Source organism: Podarcis tiliguerta (assembly GCF_965153285.1).
Source record: "Podarcis tiliguerta genome assembly, chromosome: 1".
In the NCBI taxonomy this organism is placed as follows: domain Eukaryota; kingdom Metazoa; phylum Chordata; class Lepidosauria; order Squamata; family Lacertidae; genus Podarcis; species Podarcis tiliguerta.
In genome coordinates this window covers 60,066,077-60,079,115 of record NC_139534.1, presented here as the reverse complement: position 1 = coordinate 60,079,115, position 13,039 = coordinate 60,066,077, and the positions used below count along the sequence as shown (strand labels likewise).

Genomic DNA, 13,039 nt, shown 5'->3' with positions numbered 1-13,039 from the left:
CAGCTCCTGCCCACCTAGCAGTTCGAAAGCACCCTTAAGTGCAAGTAGATAAATAGGGACCGCTTACTAGCGGGAAGGTAAACGGCATTTCCGTGTGCTGCGTTGGTGCTGGCTCGCCAGCTGCAGCTTTGTCACGCTGGCCACGTGACCCGGAAGTGTCTTCGGACGGCGCCAGCTCACGGCCTCTAGAGCAAGATGAGCGCGCAACCCTAGAGTCGGACACGACTGGCCCATATGGGCAGGGGTACCTTTACCTTTACCTTACAGCCTGATGGAACTGATGGTAGCCTATCAGGATTCTCTTCTGGGGAACACTTTTCAAAAATGCGCTGTGCCAGTTGGGAAAAACTTCCTCTCACGATTTGTCACAGTTACTGTTGGGATCATGAATGTGGCTCTTTACCACAAGGCCTTACTGACAGTTATTTTCTCTACTATAATACTATCAGTATGTTCCCACTATAAAAGCTGCTCTCATGCAACTGACATTGAGGCTTGCTGCAGTAAAATGCAATAAAGCACAAATGTATAGTTGCATCCCTTGTTCCTTTCCCTTTCCCCACCCCTCTGTTGTCTTTCACATGATCTAAACTGCAGCTGCAAGTTCTTTGGGCCAGGAACATGCCTCACTGCTTGTGTCACTACGTAAAGTGCCTTACCTGTCAGTGGTGCAATTACAATGGGTTGCTATGCTGCAGCTGGGATTATTTTTTTAATATGCCAGTGGGGTATCTTTCTACAATGTTTCAGGTAGAGTTGCACATACATATCCATGCCCACAAACAGTAAAAGTACTACCGGTATGTAAAGAATCTCAGTTTCTCTGGGTTGTTGCTTTCAAGGAAAAAGGGTAGGGAAGCTCTCCTAAGTGGTTTATCGTTTCAAGATATTACCTTGGAAAATATTATCTTATTACCAAAGGGAAAGGATGAACACAGATCTCATGACATCCTGCAAGTTTTTGGCAAAGGGTCAAGTTCACAAACAACCAAAGGCATCATTCTTCTTCTGTAGAAAGATTTCTGGCCTAGAGATTGTAAAACAACACTTTCCCTTCCTTGAAGTTTTTTTTGGGGGGTAGGGGGTGGGGAGGTAATTTGAGTTACATTTCTGAGACTACATGCCTAATAGTGTGTGTGTGTGTGTGTGTGTGTGTGTGTGTGTGTGTGTGGTTTCTGTGGGATTCTAAATAAGTAAAGCTAGTCTGCACTGCATGCTCTGATGTAAGCCTTCAGTGAGAGTAGATCAGGGACCTAGCTGGTGGAAATGCAATAACAAAGCTGAGCTTCTGCCCTTAACATTTGTTTAGTTTTGCTCATGTGACAGGAAAAAGAAGACTCCAACAAGCAGAGACTGTGATAGGTGGCCTAACCTTGTTTGTTCTTTTTTGTGATGTACTTGTTGATATGCCTGTGGGTTAAGTATGCTTGTACGTGTCTTGCATCAGTTCTCACTCTTAAGAGCATAAAATGCTAAAAGACTGAAGTGTGTACCGATTCTTTTTAAAAAGCCCGTTGATACACTCCACAGTTGCCAAGCTGCTCTGAGGGGAGAAAAGAGGTACTGAATGGGGGAGATGGTGGTGTAGGAACGTGCAAGCATTTCTGTTTCATAGAACTTCACCACTGGGCAGAATGGAAAGGTTGCTTATTTTCAGGCCTGTATATCCCATAAGTGGTGGCTGCTAAACCCGAGTTCTCTTGACGCTCCCATTCCATCTATGAAGAGGACTAACAGTGATGCTCTGTCTTCCTCCTTTTGCTTGCATAAACACAGGAGCAACTTGCTATGTTCACAGAGGGAAGGAAATCTTCCTGCGCTTTCACTATTAGCAATTAAACTCTAGTCCTATAAAAACATATCACCTAGTGTTCACCTATGGAACATTGATCCTGGAAGCAATCTTGCTTGTATCATAGTAGTTATTACCTCTGCTGCTAATTATTGCGGTTTCTTAGTTTCTTGATAGTCCAAAACATCTCTGGCAGGAGCTGCTGGCATTTGGTATGCCCGTGGTATTCTCAGAATAGAGAGATAGAGATAAGGCCCCAGGTGAAGCATGTGCAGTGTTTGCAAATTTGCTGCCTAATTTGGAGTTAGGCTGTTGCACTCTTTTTCCCTATAGCCTTTATTTGCTGCATTAGAGGTGTGTTTCTAGCGACTAGCTGCCGAGCGTGGATCAAGACTGGGAAAACAAAAAGGCTTAACTCTTCCCCCAAAGAAAGAAATCTTCAGCTCTGTGTATCTGTCAAAAAATGGCAGCTACTGATTAATTGGTATTTGCCCCTATCAGATAAATTGCAAATTACTTGTTCCCATAACCCTACCTTCTATAAGGAAAGAAAAGGTAGCTGTGCAGATATGAATAGGGCATTTCTAGGTTTCTACCCGCCATGCCAAAAAGCAGTGAAAGATCCTTTCTTGGCTCTGGCAAGTGGCTTTTGGCACGCTGTGCCATTCTTATTGCCAGGAGGGTGTGTTAGGAAGCAGCAGCAGCAGTAGTTCAAGAGCATGAGAGAAAGAGGCTTCTATTTGGACTGTGTCGCTTAAGGTTTGATTTATTTCAAGCATTTATGTCCTGCCTTGGATGGCAGCACCCAAAAATGAGCATTGGGTGCCTGCCGCAAAACATGCTGGCTACAGCTTGCTTTGTGTAACATTGGAGGCCATCAAGTTATTCTCTCGCTCTAAATGAAGAGCTAATGGGTTGGTGGAGAATATTTAATATATATACATTTAGTTTGCTTCCAAAGGTGGTGCTAGGAGTGGGAAACCCATGACCATCCAGGTGTTATTGAGACTCTCAACTGCCCATCAGCCGCGGACCCCACAGCCAACAGTCATGGGAGTTGTAGTCTAGCAACATGTCCCCCAAAGGACATAAGTGTGTAGTACCTGGCACTTGGCCCATCGTAATGCATTTCCTTGCGTCTTCTTGAAATTAACTGACTCACGGTAGAGAGAGAGATGATGATGATGATGCTTTTGGTGGTTTCTTGCCTGCTTGCTGCCTGATTAAAAGGGATATGAGTCATTGAAAACTGTATAGGTAAGTGCTGGCTTTAGTAATAGCTGATACTGGCCTTTTCTCCCCTCTGGGCTTTTAGTGGAATTGCTGCATACCTGTCCAAATAACAATACAAGAGGCAACAAAACACCTCAAGAGACAGGGGAGGGCGGGCGATGAAGAAGAAAATGAAACAAAAGTCCTGAAAATGAGAGAAGCTCTGTGCTACCGGACCAGCTTTACTGTCTACCAGGCATGTCCAAAGTCCGTTTCGGGGGTCTAATCTGGTCTGCTGGTCAGTTTAATCAGGCCCCTGTGGCAGTTTATTTCCTGGGGTAAAATCCCAACCCCCCCCCCAAGAACTTCAATCCTTTAAAAAAGCTCAACAACCACAATAAAGGTCAACAACTTTGGTTGGCTCTTTGGTCGGCCCTCACGGCCCTTCACTTCATCAAATCTGGCCCTCTTTGAAAAAAATTTGGACACCCCTGTCAGTATAGTTGGGCCCAATGACAGACACATGAGTCAGTTAGCCTTCCAGATGCTAAACCTACGATTTCCATACTGGCAAAAACCCAAAGCTTAGCAGGAGCTGATACAGGGACTTTTGAGGATATCCTTCAATCCCTTTTGTTTTCAGCAAGCATCTCCTACTGTCTTGGTGACAGCTTTCTCCTGGCAGCTGGGATTTCACCTTAGAGGTGCTGCAACTTTTCTCCTTCTCTCTCCTCTGCATTCCCAAATACACATTTACATGATGCAAACTAAGACTAGAGGCAACATTCTGCTTTGTTTAAACTTGTGCTTCGTTTCCGAAGCACCCCCCGCCCCAGGGGAGACTCAGATGAGCACATGCAGTCCCCAAGAAACAGTTATCTCCTAAGGCTGCTGGAAACTGTTTGCTGGTGAGGCAATCCAGGGCTCCCTGCCAGAAAGAAGGATTTTTCTCCTAGGCAGTGCTCCTGAAGCACTCTCTCTTTCTTTCAGATGAAGCAGCCAGTTTTGGGCAGGAACTGTATTTTGTTACTAATGGGGAATGAATGGGACCTTTCATGCCTATGGGATGCTGCCATGGCTGCACCATATTCCCACAAAGTGATGAACTGGAACATGTTGATCCTCTTCCTTCCCCCCTTCCCAAACTCTTCAAGGCTTCTTGAGGTTTCTTTTAATGATCTTTCAATGCTGTTTGAATGTATTAAACACCGGCTGTGCTGTCTCTGCTCTCAAGGCCCCCATTGCCCAGAAAAGGCTGCGCTTTGTCTATTAAAAAAACAACCCAATATACATGTTTCTGTCCAAGTGCTTTGCCTTGGTCCTTGATGATGAACACAATGCTTTTCAAAGCAGTGCTGGCCCAAGACATTTTGCTGCCTGAAGTCCAAATGTAACCCCTCCTGTTAGGAGCAATACAGTACTTAAAAGAGAGAGAGAGTTATTGTTGCACCATTCAGGTGCCCCCTCCCTCTATCCTCCCTCTTTTGTGGTACTACCTAAAGTAGGCCGCTTTCCTTTGCTGAATGGTGGTGGTGGTGGTGGGGGGTTGCAGGAAATGAGAGGATGTGGCTCCTACAACTTTTAATAACTGTGTACTAGAGGTGCAGCTTGTAATCCAAGCAACACAAGCACATCCATCCCCATAGCTGCCTCTTCTATAGCTGGCCATGCAGGCTGAAAGGCAAGACCGGCACTGTTTAAAAGGAAAAGGCTGGTAGAATATCTGTGTTGCATGCAGAAGCTCCCAGGTTCAATGGCCAGCAACTTCATTTAGGGACTGAATCAAGTTGAAGGCTATAGTCAAACGGCCAATGCAACTGATGGAGTTCTTGAGACATCCCATTGATCCTTCCATACAGTGTCCTTTATTGCGTATTGAAAGTGAAAAACATAGTGTGATTAGCTCTCCCTCCCTCCCCTCCTCTTTCAAACAGAGAAAAATTATTTATATTTGTAACCAGCTTTATGCTCTTGCTGAGAAAACTGACTATTTTCCAATGCTGCTCAGTTGGAAGAGTGCTGTGAGAGTCAGAAATTTGCAGACTGACATAGCTTTTAAACTCAGCCTCTTTCATCCAGCTAGAGCTGCAGTTACTTAGAACATTTTTTTAACAATGTAGCTTTTGCTGGGCTCTGCTGTTTGAGACTGCATGTTTGAATGTTCTTTGCTCGTACAAAAAAATTTAAAAAATTCTTGCCCATACTAAACTAGTAGTTTGTTAGAAAGATGGCTGGTCTGGCAAACTTTGTCCTGTCATGCTAGTTTTGCGCAGGCAGGAATAATAATAATAATTTTAAAAATACAAGAAAGCATTTGATCGTGGGCTCCCCCATCTGCTGTCAGAAATGGTTGCAATCCAGCAAAAGCTGCACTATGTTAATGTTTGTGTGGGTGCTTCAGTTTACAGTCTCTGCAGCTTGAAGGATATGCCAAGCTGAATGTCTGCTTTTCCCTAGCAGGCACAAAGAATGGTTCAGGAAGTAGTATACATGATATATTTCCTTTCACCCATGAGAGTGAATATTATTTACCAAGTTGTTCCTCTGTCTACAGTATGAACGTCTGGCCTGATTTCATCTACTCTCTGTGTGCATTCTGATGTACTTAGAGAGCTCCTGCTACCCACAAGGAAGCTCTGTGTGCACATGGCAACACCCGTGGGTCTCTGAGCAGAGAAGCTATTGCTGCACAGCTGCTACCTGTTGCTTGGAGACTGCCTGCCTCGAAAATGGGCTCTTGTGTGTGTTTCCCATTCGTTGCCTGAATTCTGGCAGCTCTTCCATCTGCTCCTTTGAACACGGAGGGATTTGTGGAAGGGGAAGCAAAATTCTACCTATTACTAGTAATTTAAGTCTTCTGGCCACTTCACTCCATGGTGCCCTCCCTGTCTCATTTGCTCTGGAGAAGACCAGCGACACACTCCCTGATGTAACTGGGAGCAGCTTCAGTGGATGCTCCCCACCCCCCGCCTTTCCAGGTATCGGCAACAATGAATTAAATAGATTGCTGGCATTTATTTCATGTTAAAGCTGTACCTTTGCCCCAATACCATGACAGGGTTTTGCAGTGCAAACTACATGTTTTGTGCTGAGTTTTTCACCTGTCTGAGCACTCTGCCCTCGTGGTTACAGATTCCTCTTACAAACATTAACCAAGAGCGAGCAGCAGAAGTCATCTTTGTATATTAGTGGGTTGTTGTTGTTTTTAAATAAAAACGACCTCCCATTGTCCTTGCGTTGTGTCCTTAGAGGACCAAAACAGAAGGTGTCCATTTTCTTTTAGTTGTGTAAACCTATGCAAATTGAACTAAAAATAATGTGTCATCCCAGATAGACAACATGGAGCAAACAGAGGCCATGTTACAGCTTTAACAAGTAATAAGAGCTAGAGATATATTGAATTAGTTGTTGCTAGTATGTGGGGGAGAAAGAAGCGAAACCAGCCACTGTTTGCACAGAAGTTGCATCATTCTGTATGGGGGACTATCCATGACCTATGGTCAACAGCAGTATGATCTTTAGCTCCTAAGGTGTTTTACCTGTATATACTTTATTACTACTACTACTACTGTTGCTGCTGCTACTACTACTACTAATAATAATTTCATATGGATATATGGTTCCCAAGGTGAAGGAGGTTGAAACATGCTAAGAGGTGGCAAAGTTTAGAAGGTTATTTGCAAGAAAAAAATGGTAGCGCTGTGTTTTTGTGTGTGTGTTGGCAACATGCAAACCATTACATTTCAATCCCCTCTCCTACTTAAGAAATACTGTCTAAGTTTAAGGTTAATAATCAAATTATATAAGCAAATGTCAAGATTAAAAAAGACCCTGCATACTGAGACTAAAAATAAAAGGGGGAAAACCAGGGTGCCAGAGAGCTCTTTCATTGTTATAGATCCGGTGTGCCTATTTTTACACGTTCAAAGGTTCGTGACAGCAGGAAGATATCAAAATATTTTGATATTTCTTTTTAAAAATGGGATTAGGATGTGTTCATTCGTTTTCTATGTCAGCCTTCATATCTTGACGTGTGCTTCATACAAAGGAGTAGGCAGCTGTGCCTGTCAACAGGGGGCTACACACTGGGGTGCCATTTCAGGTTCCAGGGAAAGAGGAGATTTGATTCTCATCAAGGTTCAAAGGCATTCTTTTGGATGCTTTCTAACCCTTCATGGCCACCTGAAGCCTTTCCCCCGCCTGAGATCCTGCGTTACTCAGCCATTTAAAGCCTGTAGGCCCTTCATTTGCCAGCCTGCCTTCTCCTTAGAATGAAGGTGGCAAAAAAAAAAAAAAAAAAAAGGAGGAAGGGGCTGTGTCATTACTGAAGGCCCAAATTACAAGACTTTAAATTAATACTAGATACATGCCATCTAGAGGGGCAAACTGCCTATCCCTCTGTATTTCAGACTACAAGTAATTCCTAAAAGCACATGAAATACAATGCTTTAAAAATGTTTCTTCTTATTATTTTGTGAGTCACCCTCCACACATATGTCCCATTGCAATTTGCTGACGTGTCCTTAAAAACAGCTAAAATAATTTTTAAACAGCACAAGAGCTACAGAGGTATAGGTTTAAAAACAACATGGAATGAACCTCCAAGCAGAGACCTGGGAAAAGCTTGTTGAAAACATCCAAAAGTGGGCCTTTGAACCTTGCTGTGCATTGAATTGTGCCTTCCTAAATCCACCTCCCCAAATCTGAAATGTCACAACCCCCTAACTACCTCGGAGTGTAGTTTAGTCTCTTAATCTGCCACGTCAGGGAATAGGCTCCTGTGCAGCACTGGAGAGGCAGACAGGAATATAGGCCAGACTCACCTGTTGCTAGGCTCCCATATCTTCCTCCTCCTGACTAGGGCTGCCGCAAATGTCTGCATTTGCTGGTGTTGGCTAATTAGAGCCACATTCACTATTCTGGTGCCCTAGATGTTTTGGACTACAACTCTCTCTGCATGCTGGCTGGGGCTGATGGGAATTGTAGTCCAAAATGTTTGGAAGGTTCAGGTTTGTCAAGGCTGTTCTAGGCACTACCCTGCCTCACTCCTCCAAATTAATTCTAAAAATGAATTGGGTAAATGCAAACTGATTGTTCCTGACTACGGAATGTAGCCTGGTCTTGTCATGGTCATGCTGATGGATATCCAGAACAAACCTGTTGTTTAGAGTCTCTGTCTCTTAGCTTTGTCCCCTTGCACTATTTAATAACAACAATCCACCCTTCATCTGAGGTCCCAGGGTGGATTACAGTGGTACCTCGGGTTACAGACGCTTCAGGTTATAGACTCCGCTATCCCAGAAATAGTACCTCGGGTTAAGAACTTTGCTTCAGGATGAGAACAGAAATCGTGCAATGGCAGCGCAGCGGCAGCAGGAGGCCCCATTAGCTAAAGTGAAACCTCAGGTTAAGAACAGTTTCAGATTAAGAATGGACCTCCAGAATGAATTAAGTTCTTAACCCGAGGTACCACTGTACAATAATTTAAACTGCAGCATAATTTAAACACATCAAGGCTACAGTAAAGATTAGGTACACCAGTTTGCTTTCTGCAGTCCTTTATTTCCCCAAATTGCCAGGGTTTTCAGTATTTTCTGAATGTGGTTAATTGTTTTTCTCGTCTCTTGAAACACCAGCAGAGCCCTGATTTCTTTAAAAGACAAGATTTAAGGAACGCAGTCACCTTAAATATTTTATTTGTTGTAGTGCCCAAAAGGAAACCTTTTGATGATAGTTGGGTAGACCGACTGGTGATTTGGAACTGAAAAATGTCTGAGCAGAGAGCCATTCGTTTTATGAGACTTGTTCTGCTCTGTTGTTTAACAGGACTGCAAACAAAATATTTTAGAAACCCCCACGTGTGCAAGAGAAGGCATGCAGCCAATGAAGATACTGGTTGCTAGGCAGTCTGAGAAACAGATTCATATGGTTAGTTGTTTTGAGGAGATTTGGTAAGGCTTATACAAAGAACAAACAGCAGCAGGACTAGGATTTTTGAGAGTATTGTTTCATTTTCCATTCATGGTTCCAATGAGGGTAAAAAGTCCTATGGACAGGGTTCAACTTAATTGCATGTGTGGAATGGGGTCTACTCACACAGTGGGACTTTCCTCCCTCCCCCCCCCCACCCTAAATCTGCTCTGAAGGGTTGGGAGAGGGAAACCCAGAACAGGGTTAGGGGGCACATGGTGGGAGGTGGAGGGGGAAAGTTTCATGGCATGAGTAGACCCAGTTCCCCATGCACATTCCCCACTTGACAATTGGTTGAATTCCACGCTCTATAGACAGCATGCCCAGGATGAGGGGAACCCTGAACACATTATAGTTCATAGATTGCGGGTGGGGAAGCTGTGGCCCTCCAGATGTTTTTGGACTCACAACTTCTGCCCATCCCAATCAGCATGGCCAGTGGTCTGGGATGATGGAAGTTATAGTCTCAACACCATTGTGAAGACCACAGGCTCACCTCTGCATTAGGAAGAACTTCCTGAACATATGAGCTGTTTGAAAGTGGGCAGACTGCCTTGCATGGTGGTGGATTCTTCTAGCCTCCGCTTAAAAACCTGTTACAGGTAGGTAGCCGTGTTGGTCTGCCATAGTCGAAACAAAATAAAAAAATTCCTTCCAGTAGCACCTTAGAGACCAACTAAGTTTGTTCTTGGTTTGAGCTTTTGTGTGCATGCACACTTCTTCAGATAACAAGCACACGAAAGCTCATACCAAGAACAAACTTAGTTGGTCTCTAAGGTGCTACTGGAAGGAATTTTTGTTATTAAAAACCTGTGTCAGGGGTGCAATAGCAGTGGATTTCCTGCATCCACATGGTGTTGGATTAGATGAACTCTGAGGCTGTTGGGTGAAGCTTCCACGTAATGGCATTTTATATCTCTTCCATTGAGAAGTGCAGTCTTTGTGGAGTTCTAATGAATAATTTGAATCACATGTACATGCAATTCTCTTGATAACTCACTCTTGGTTACTTAAAACTTGAAGACTCATTTCTGAGTAGATGAACAGACTCCTTTGACGAGTATCATGTTTGACGTGATTTTACATAAATATGGAAGTTCTGCCCTTGGTGTTTGATCTGTGGTGGCCAGCATTACATTGCACTCACCATATAATGACAACTGCTTCTGTCAATTGGCCTAAAGCCCAATACCTTATCTTCTCCCCCTCTCCCATATATTGGAGGGCCTGAAAACATTCATTCTTCATGAACCCTTCCTGCCTGTGTCCAGGGCTTCATTGATCCAATGCACTGCACAAATGTTTAGGCGATTGTGTGTGCATTTGCCTGCAAAACCCCCAAATTGTTTCTTGTTATTGCAATCCTAACAAAAATTATGGGAAATGTTAAGGTATTGTCTGTTGAGAGGAGAAGTTTGACAGCTTTAATATTCTGCATAGAACCCTGGATCTGACTTTCTGTGCCATTTCTCTTCTCTGTCATTGCCAAACTATGCACAATTATGAGCACATAGTTAGCCTGTTCATTTGGTTTATAAAGGTGTACGGCAGGGGTGCAAGATTCAGATGAGTTGGTGGGCCACCCACCAAGCAGGTGTCCAGGGAGAACTTTTAAAATTACATCTCACATCTAATCACGCTGTGCTGCCCTCCTGCATCTTGCCTTCACCTGAGTCACAGTTCTCCTTCCCCAGCCCAAAATTCTTTCTTTAACTGCAAGTACAAGCAAACTGCTAACTTTACACCTTTGTGCTCCAGTGCATTCATCTTCACACTCCTTGACACCTGCGCTGCTATTTAAAGGGAATTGTGGAAGAGGCTAATGCTGAGTCAGTCACTTTGGCCCTTCTAAGGTCATTTGCTCCACTGCCTCCTTGCCCTGAAGGTGATTCAGTAATTTGTGTGGTCAGTGAAGGCATGCGATGGACCATACTGGAGATAAGACTCCCAGGCCATTTGATTGATTGGCAGCTCTGAACTAGGAAGACACTGCTGGATCTTTAGGTAAGGTGTTCTTTACTTTTGTCAGAATGTTTCAACACCATACAGGGTTGGAGAGCTGTAACTCAGCATCCCTAGTGATCTTTTGGACTGGTGTCTCCCATTCCAGGCACTGTGCTCCTTTTGAAGCAGCTACTTGAAAGATGCACTCCTAGCATCAACCAGCTGATTGGTTCTGACAGCACAAGTTCAAAGAGGCTCTCACTCCGCACCAGGCAGCTGATGTCACGTGATCTCAAAATGATGCCTCACCTGCTGGGGGAAGTGGGAAGACAAAATGCAGGCCAGTGTCTGCTGTTCAACATTGCAAAAAAAGAAAAAAGAAAAAACATTTATACAATGCTCTAGAGAGAGAGAGATGTGACCCAGAATCTCAATGTATCTGCTTGACCATAGTGGAAGTGGGGCAAACTCAGCATCTACTGAGACCTGGATAGATCTTTTGTAGGTTCTGGCAAAACACTCCCATCTCACCTTTGTAAATCCTGGGCACAGCACTGAAGCTGCCTTGACCTGGCACATTTATCACAGAAGAATTAGGCTTCCAATTAAGAATGTTCCATGCAAGTCATTGCATATTGCTGGTCACGATCTTTTTGCAGTGTATGTTGCTTCTTGGGCTTGTCTTTTTCCCTGTTCATTTCCAGATTGTGTTTCTGTACTTGAAGGGGGCAGTGGGGGTGGAGGCTGTGCACTTTTTCTTTCCCTGATTTATATATCATAGACTGGTCTGGCACAGGCAGTGGATTAGTAACTAACTTTTCATATTGATAGCTGCAATCCAGACTCTGCTTCTTGGTGCTTGAGGTGCAGCACTGTTCCATCTGAACATTTGGTTCTATTTGGTTCCTTTCCCCTTCAATAACTGTCTGCATGAGGGGTGGCAGTAGAGAGGCTTGACTTGGATTTAGATCTGTTTCCTATTGGTGTCTGCCTCTCTGTGTATATTTGTTGCTGCATTTCATGATCCGTGGTGGTGGTAGCTAAGTAAATATAAATTCCCTAGGTGGCAGTTGCGTTCTAGATGTGGGAAGACTACTTTCCTCCATTTGGCATGATTTTGTATGAAATGTCTGCCCAAGAACAGCACAGCAAGGGGTTGCATTCAGCCTCTGATGCCAAGAGAAGCTAATTCCTCAGTTGGCTGAGAGAGTGAATTTTACTTCAAAGTAAGCTGTCCATCAGATCATGCTGGACATCCTGTTCTGGAGTCTCTTGATAGAACAGCCAAGGGTGGTGTGTACACTCCAGCAGAGAGATGGGATCTGTGGCTGGGGTTCTGCAGCTTCATTGTAGATCTGTAAGTTACCAACATGGCGGTTAGGGCCAGAATGCAGAGGGGAGACCTTGGACGATGAGTTGTTATGTTGCTTTTGTTGGTTTCTTTTTCTTTTGAGCCTCACTATTAGGGCACAGAGCATTTCCAAATGCATTGTGTAACAAAGTGGACTGTGCTTCTTTTGATAAAGTACTTCCTTTCGGTAATAAAGTGGGGGCAAAAGTTAATTGCTGCCTTTTCAGCATGGCAATAAGGTGCCTGGTGCATTTGCCCTGATATGGGGACTCTGGAGTGTTTGAAGAAAGAGAAATTCAATTTTGGTACACGTAAAACTGAGAGGTAGGAAAAGGGTGAGAAAGAGAGTGCAGGCAAGAATGTGAGTGTGTGATTGAAGCTGTGGATTCTTGAGTTGTTGTTGTTTAGTCATTCAGTCGTGTCCGACTCTTCGTGACCCCATGGACCAGAGCACGCCAGGCACTCCTGTCTTCCACTGCCACTCGCAGTTTGGTCAGATTCATGTTTGTATCTTCGAGGGATTCTTGAGTTACTGAACTGTATTTCCTTTTGGACAGCCATTAGGGAACAGCTAAGGGCATGAAGGGATCCTGCTAGGATATTGTTGCGGCAGCTGTATGCAGGTATGGTGGTGTCTCCCTGGCTCAAGAGAAGGCACTGAAACAAGGCCAAATCTGTACTGTGCCCCAGAAGATATCTGCAGTTGTGTTTACTGAACAGAATGACCACCTGTGTGTTCTTTAGTGGTTAAAGCGTAATTCACCTGAATG

General features: G+C 44.1%; 1 protein-coding gene across 3 annotated transcripts in view; it reads left to right on the top strand.

Annotated features, from left to right (window-relative positions):
* SLC25A22 (solute carrier family 25 member 22) overlaps window positions 1-13,039 on the top strand; it is a gene marked incomplete at its 5' end in the record, with an annotated part of 70,519 nt that overhangs the window by 15,840 nt on the left and 41,640 nt on the right. The window contains one exon of one of the 3 annotated variants that reach the window (XM_083428265.1): window positions 12,472-12,593. The exons of the other annotated variants lie outside the window; for them this stretch is intronic. Of the gene's footprint in view, window positions 1-12,471; window positions 12,594-13,039 lie in introns of those variants that run through there. 3 annotated transcript variants of the gene reach the window in all.